The sequence below is a fragment of the Euprymna scolopes genome, chromosome 36, assembly GCF_053919585.1.
Source record: "Euprymna scolopes isolate OS-2025 chromosome 36, ASM5391958v1, whole genome shotgun sequence".
Taxonomy (NCBI): Eukaryota; Metazoa; Mollusca; class Cephalopoda; order Sepiida; family Sepiolidae; genus Euprymna; species Euprymna scolopes.
Genome location: NC_136517.1, coordinates 30593363 through 30600862, shown reverse-complemented (window position 1 = coordinate 30600862; position 7500 = coordinate 30593363). Strand labels below are relative to the sequence as shown.

General features: G+C 34.2%; 1 protein-coding gene across 2 annotated transcripts in view; it reads right to left on the bottom strand.

Moving 5' to 3' along the window:
* LOC145260404 (LIM domain only protein 3-like) overlaps window positions 1–7500 on the bottom strand; it is a 191381-nt gene that overhangs the window by 100840 nt on the left and 83041 nt on the right. The gene's annotated exons all lie outside the window — the stretch shown is intronic.

Sequence of the window (7500 nt, the reverse complement as noted above, 5' to 3'; positions counted from 1 at the left end):
ATTTTTCTGGAACGAACTTGATTCGAACTTGGGACACCTAGTTGACGTTAAACAACCGTATGAGATAATTAGCGCTGGCCCAACAGCATATTCTTTTCATTGTTTTGACTCTCACGTGTACATTTGTTGATATCTTAAATGTTTTTTTTATATAAAGTGCTGTCGTTGTCTGATGATTAACTGTGCCTAACTGTGTCGGATATACACTCGAGAGTCAAAACAATGAAAAAAATATTCTGTTGTCGTAGCCCTAGTGATGAGTAAAGGTCTGTCATCATCTTCTATCTCCAAGTCTCCGTTTCATCTCGAGAAACAATGGGTACTCCTTGTAAGTGACTGAACGTTTAATTGTAAATCAAGGATTGCGCAATCCCAACCACACCTTACCTGAGTCTGTATTGCCTGATTCCAGACACACTGACGAGAAAAGTGGAAATCACTACCAGCACCTGGAATTCCAAAATGATCACCCATGTTAGTACTGACCGGATTCAACGTTGCTTAACTTAATTTAACGAGAACCAATGTGTCAACCTAATTATGCCGTATACGTCCTTTATCTATCCTACTTTAATTTTTTTTTATTTTTCTTCCTTTGAAGATTGTAATGCTGGGTATGGGGCAGCCAAACCAGCTGCCAACATTACCCCGTGTTTTATTGAAACCAACCGAGAGCTCTTTTTAGTATCCTCGCTGTTCCCTTAAGTGCAATTGTCTGGGTCTCTTTTGCACTTGGTTCACCAGGAATATTAGTTAGGTAGGACTTCAGGTTCTTCTTCATAAGCCCTGTGGCACCTATGATAACTGGTATGATTGATATCTTCCTAAGATTCCAGTTTCTTTTCATATCATACATGAGACCTGGACATTTGGTCTGTTTCTCTCTTTCAGCTCTGTTCAGACCGCCATCGTTAGGAGCACTCACTTCAATCAAGGTAGCAACTCTCTCTGTCTTATTCAATATAACCATATCAGGTTTCACAGCAGCATTTTCAAGGTAGATCGCTGTAGGGATTTGCGTGATTGTGTGCATGTGTAATTTCGTGCGGACATCTGTACGTACAATTCTGCTTGTAAGTGTGAGACGTCCCTCCTGCCGAATGCATACAGGGCTGCTCAGGCATTTATAGTAGGCCAGAAGGTACTTTTAATAGTGCGGCGAGTTTTAAAAAAATCTTGCATGATCTTGTGTCGAACCTTTCGTAGAGGATGTAAATAAACTACCTTATTTAAAATATCAACAACGATTCAAAATAAACGTTAACAACAAAAAGCATTCGTAAAATTGTAGCTTGTCATCTAAAATCTCAGATAACTGTGATGTCAATTAACTGTCTACTGTTTCAAAGCGTTATATTTCGTTATGTTTCGTTAAACTTATAAAGTCGTTATAAAATACGGATATTATTTTTACCTTCAAATTGAAAATATACTAATATGTTTTCAATAATTGATTAGAAAGGTAAAGAAACGTATATATATATATATATATATATATATATATATATATATATATATATATATATATATATATATATATATATCGGTAGATAGCATCTTCTATAACCAAATTTAGTTATCGTTAAAAATCAACAAGACCAACAACCAACCGAACCGACTTAACTTTAACGCGATAAAAAATAGTCCGCAATTTCAGCGTGAACTCTGTAGAGTAACACACTCGATCATAATACCTGTGAAGTTCGAATCCTAGTGTAGTCAGCTACCTCGATGAGCTGTGATACGGCGAAACACGTGCCTGTAAATAAATGATTCATAAATAAATAATGTATATATTTTTAATCGTTTGTGACCCATTGAAGGGGGGACTACTCCCTCGAGCTCGTAGGAGTAGTCGCTTTCTACCGAATTTTAGCATCGTTAAAAATCATCATTAATATATATATATATATATATATATATATATATATATATATATATATATATATATATATAGAGAGAGAGAGAGAGAGAGAGAGAGAGAGAAAGTGAGAGAGAGACGAGATAGATAGTTTGGAATGTGCCGAAAATACAGCTCCCCCAAAAAAGACATTCACGACTGGAACAAAGATAAAAACTGCCTCAGACTACAAGAATTAGAAAAAGCATACCCTCAGAACGGATGCCACACTTTACTTCCAGCAACAACTGGAAGAAAAAAAAAACAAACAAAAAACCGCGATATCCTATTCCAAAAGCGGAGTGTTTATTTTCTTCCTCTCTAGGGGAGGTTAGACACAAGAAAGGGTGTGATTTGGAAAAGCCAGCGCTGTTAGGAGAAGCGCAATCTGGCATATCAAAATGCCTACAGCGATTAGTAATAAAACTGATAAATTCGCAAGGAGAAGGTAAAGCCTGGGATGGTGCACCTCTTCCTAAGAGCGAATAGAACTATACCTCAGGCCGACAACAGCAATGCCACCATCCGGCTGATAGTGGATTGGGCTATTTTGGTCATCATCGTTCCAAAGGAAAATCCGGGGTGGCGGCGAAGGAGAGGGAGAAAAGAGTTGAGTGTTTATTGTCGCTATCGTTATTTTCCGGAATCGCTGTTAGTGAGTGATCGGCAATGATCGGCAATTGTCGGCGTCGAATTAAATGACCAATAAATCGGAGCGAGGTTTCGTCGGAGCTAGATGAGGCAGGGGGAGGGTCGAAAAAGGCGGAGAGGTGTGAGGAGAGTAAGACAAGCCGGTTGCGTTCGCCGAGCGCAGACTTCAACTGTAATGGCTGCGTAATAACGAAAGGTGGCAATGAGATTAATAGAATAATTGAATACCAGAATAAAAGAATACGGAATAGCAGACCAGTGTAATTGAATTCTTTTTTTTTTTTTTTTTTTTTTTTTAGCCGCTTCCGCCATTTTGAAATCGCGGAATTTTGTGTGTTGGTCGTATACACGTATTTCTCGTAAAGCGAAGACGCATAATGCAGTGGTTACAGGCAAAAACTGGCCCGGGCAGTTCGGATTCATGTTTAATTGGGGCCGCTGTATTATGTCCACTTATATATATATATATATATATATATATATATATATATATATATATATATATATATATATATATATATATATATATATATATGGCGATTAAGGCTGAAGAATCCTAGAGTGGATGAAACGCGGAATATTCAGTGTAGCTTAATCGCCATATATATTTTATAAATTACTAACTAGCTCTACATACGTATTGAGCATTTTTTAAGTAAATACATAAAGGTTACGCATAAATTAATACTTTCGTATATTAATTTTATGTGAGTAAATGAAGTAGTTATATATATATATATATATATATATATATATATATATATATATACTGAGTTTAACGTGGTTATTAAGAGTGCTCAATAAAAAAAGAGCAATATATATTTTATTAATATAAACAAATTTATATGGTCGCGACACTGGACATGTTAATGTTTAGGACAAATGGTCGGTTTTGGTCGGACACATTGAGGACACTGACTTTGGAAAGCAAACATTTATTAAGACGCCTGACAAGGAATTCTGGTTTTAACCTACCATTTGCCGAAACATTAGCAAATGTAAATTTGTTCATATTAATAAAAATAGTTAGTTGTCACGTTCGAATAACTTTATTTAATCTGTACCCTTTGTTGGATAATTAAAAACGTCTGTAGACTTGCTTTACAGGTTTTTAAATTTTTTTTTTTTTGTTATTTAAAGAATTTGAATTCATTTTCAATAAGATTTTCTTTATATATATATATATATATATATATATATATATATATATATATATATATATATATATGTGTGTGTAATTATTTACTATAATAGTAAAATACCTACAGAAACTAGTGTTTCATTCTTTCGGGAATCACCAGTGCAGTGTGTTATGTATATATATATATATATATATATATATATATATATATATATATATATATATATATATATATATATATATATATATATATATATATTATATATATATGTATATATATATATACGTGTATACATATATATATATACACAAGTATATATGTGTGTGTAGGTCTTAAAACTTATATGAATGAGAGAGAGAAAAAGAAAAAAATGAAAGAAAGAGAAAGAGGAAGGGGGAAAGAAAAAGAGAGAAGAGGAGGAGAAAGAAAGGGCAGGCAGAAGAAGGAAAATGAGAGAATGAGAGAGAAAGAAAGAACCAGAGGAGGATATATAGAAAAGAAAATTAGAGAGAGAGAGAATGTGAAGGGGTGGAATATAAGAGAGAAAGAGTGAGAGAGAGAGAGAGGGGGGGAACGGATGGAAAGAGAAAAAGATAGAATTGAGGTAGAAAGACAGAGGAAAAGATATAGATGAGAGCAGTTAGTGAAAAGCAAGGGAGAGAGAGGAAGAGAGAGAGAGAGAATAAGACGGACAGAGAAGAGGAGGGATGTAAAAGGGAGGAGGGGGAATATGGCGTGATGGTCTATTTTTATATTTGTCTCTTTTGATCTTACCGTCATAGTGACGTCACTTTGTTCCTTCCCGGCCCCTGTACATTCAAATCGTCGATACCGCAGAGGACACAGTTGTCCTCATCCCCACCCACACAGAGGCTACTCGTCGCTAGATGTCGCTTCCTTAGAGCATTTACTTCATTGACAATCGATTATGATTACGATGCTCCAAACTTTTCAGTTACCTGTATTGGGCGTGACGGTGGTTCAGTGTTTAACGACATGGGCTGGGGGGGGGGGGGGGCAGATGTTCGAATCCAGTTCGTTCCTCAATAATTCATTTTTCACTTAGAATGTTTACATTGGTCCCAAGTAAGTACCTAAAACTTTTCTAGAAATAATTCTGACGAGAAAAATACCAGGAAATCCATGCCAAGAATAAAATGGTCGATTATAATCAGCTTATTTTCTAACTTCCGGTGTAGTGCTACCGGAAGCGCTGACAAGCCAAATCAGTCCCTTCGCTTTTTTTTTCTCTCTCATGCCTATGTGCATGTACTCATTATTTTATTACGTTTTTGTTTTTCGATCGTTCTTTCATAAACATATATTCCATCTATAATCCATATAAATTTGACTTTTTGTGTATTGATATTCGGATTAAAACCCCTTTTTCGATTTATTTAAAAAGAAAATACAACTTTGTTATAGATGGATCGTAGAATCCCATTCATCTGAAAAGGGTCTAGCTAATTTGCATATTTTATAAATATTCATGTTAATTAATTTTCTATTAGTTTTTTTCTCATGGTATGATCATCTTCAGTTAACTATTACGCGTAATTATATTTACGCAGATATTCTACATGATTTATACTTGAGTAATATTTGCGTAAAAACATTAAAGCAAACATAAACCTTTTTCTATATTTATGTATGCATATATATATATATATATATATATATTTGTTTAAAAAAATTTGCCTACCAAACTCCTCTGTCAGTTTTTGATCTACAGACATGAAACTTAATATATATCAATATATATAATTCGAATCCATACGAAACTTTATATATATTAATATATATAATTCGAATCCTGCGAAACTTTATATTTGAGTTTTAGCCAGGGAAAATCGGTTCAAAAGTGTGAAAATTAAAAAAAAGTGGAATTTGCTAGGTGAACATCTAACGACGGCATTACGAATATGCATACGTAACGTGATAGCTATTGGTTCATGTTTTAATTTTTAGCCTTGAAGCAAACATGTTGTCATAGCACAGGCATTAACGTTAAAGGAAAATGTAAATCGTACGTTTTGGTTTCGATTCTTAGTGGTAGCGCACGAGTCATTTTTTTTTAAACTTTTTAAATCATTACTATATATTGGGTCCAATATAATATAATAATAAATACGAAATCTGCATTAATCAAAATAACATGTTTAAGCGTATTTTACGACCGGGCAATGCCGGGCGGCCTGCTAGTTTATTATATAAATTCAAATAGAAAAATTTTATTTATAAATTAAAAAAAACAAACTTTGTTTTTATAATTTCATAAACATATATTTCTGTTTAAATTTCAAATGAATACAAACTTGTTATTTTCGTAATTTTGTTATCAAAAGTGCAAATACAGACTTGTGTTATTTTTTTTCTTTTTAGAATTTTGTTAAATTTATTGTATATTTTTTTAATAATGTATTTTTCTTATATTTTATTTCAATTAATCGCTTCACAATAGAAATACCGAAGAACAATAAAAGCGAAGGAACTGATCTGCCTTGTCGCCGCTTCCGGCAGCGCTACGCCGGAAGTTAGAAAGTACGTTAGTTGACTATAACCGAATCTTCGGATTCATATGAGATCATGAGTTATCTATATAAGCAGAAAGAAGACATAATAGTTTACAAGAAGGAAAATTCCGGCTAAACTTTCACGAGAAACACTCGTCTAGCTGAAAACACTATCAATAATCCCCCCCATTTTATCTGTGCCTAAACCTAAACGTAGATTCCATGAACAAAGTTTCTTTCTTAGAACTGCACGCCTGTGGAACTGTCTTCTATTTACCTGCTTTCCAGCTGACTACGATGTGGCTGTATTCAAGTCCAATGTAAACAAGTTCTTGATGAGTCGTTCCACTTAATTTAACAAATTTATCGAATTTCCATTACTATCGATTACTATATTGTCCAATTGACTACTGGACACTCTTTAACCCTTATCCTCGAGTGGCCTCTGGGTCTTGATAAGTGGTGATGCCTATGTAAAAAAAAATGTCGCTGTTCCAGCAGACGACAGGAGGAATATTAAGGAGACGAAGAAGCAGAGACAATACACGGAACTTGTAAGAAGGCTGAACAGGCATATGGAAGTTGAAGAAAGTCAAAATAACACCAATGATAGTAGGAACACTAGGAACAATCCGGAAAAACTTCGAAAAAAAAGGAGAAATTGGAATCTGAGGGATGATTGAGAATATATAGCGAATAACAATGATGAAAAAAGATCTTGAACGCAGAGACTAATACAAATGAACTACAAACGCTAACTGGACATTTAGAAACTGATACAAAAATACAACAAAACTACAAAGAAACACTACATGGAATCAAGAAAACTGAAACCGTATAATTGTAAGTTATCCCGCGTTCAACATAAAATTTTACTGTCAGCATCAACTGGCACCACGCCAAATAGTCTTGAAGATTCGAGGAGAATGGAAAACCCATGGAAAGTAATCATTAATCAGACCTCCTGGATGAGCGTGATGAGGATTGGAACCTTGGGGAAGCTTATTGCCACTCAAATTCTAATGAAGACCGATAGTTATTGCCAGCGAGAAATCAATGGAAAACGGCTGTTGCCATAATGTAAATCTATGTGTAAATGTTATCGAAAGAGGTGAAGAGTATTGGGAATCTCAGAGAGACTTGTTGTCACCTAGAATTTCAGTAACACCACAGAGAGAAACCATTGATATTGGCCTGTCTGTAAGAATCCTATTAAGTACGAATAATAATAATAATAATAATAATAATAATAATAATAATAATAATAATAACAACAACAACAACAACAATAATA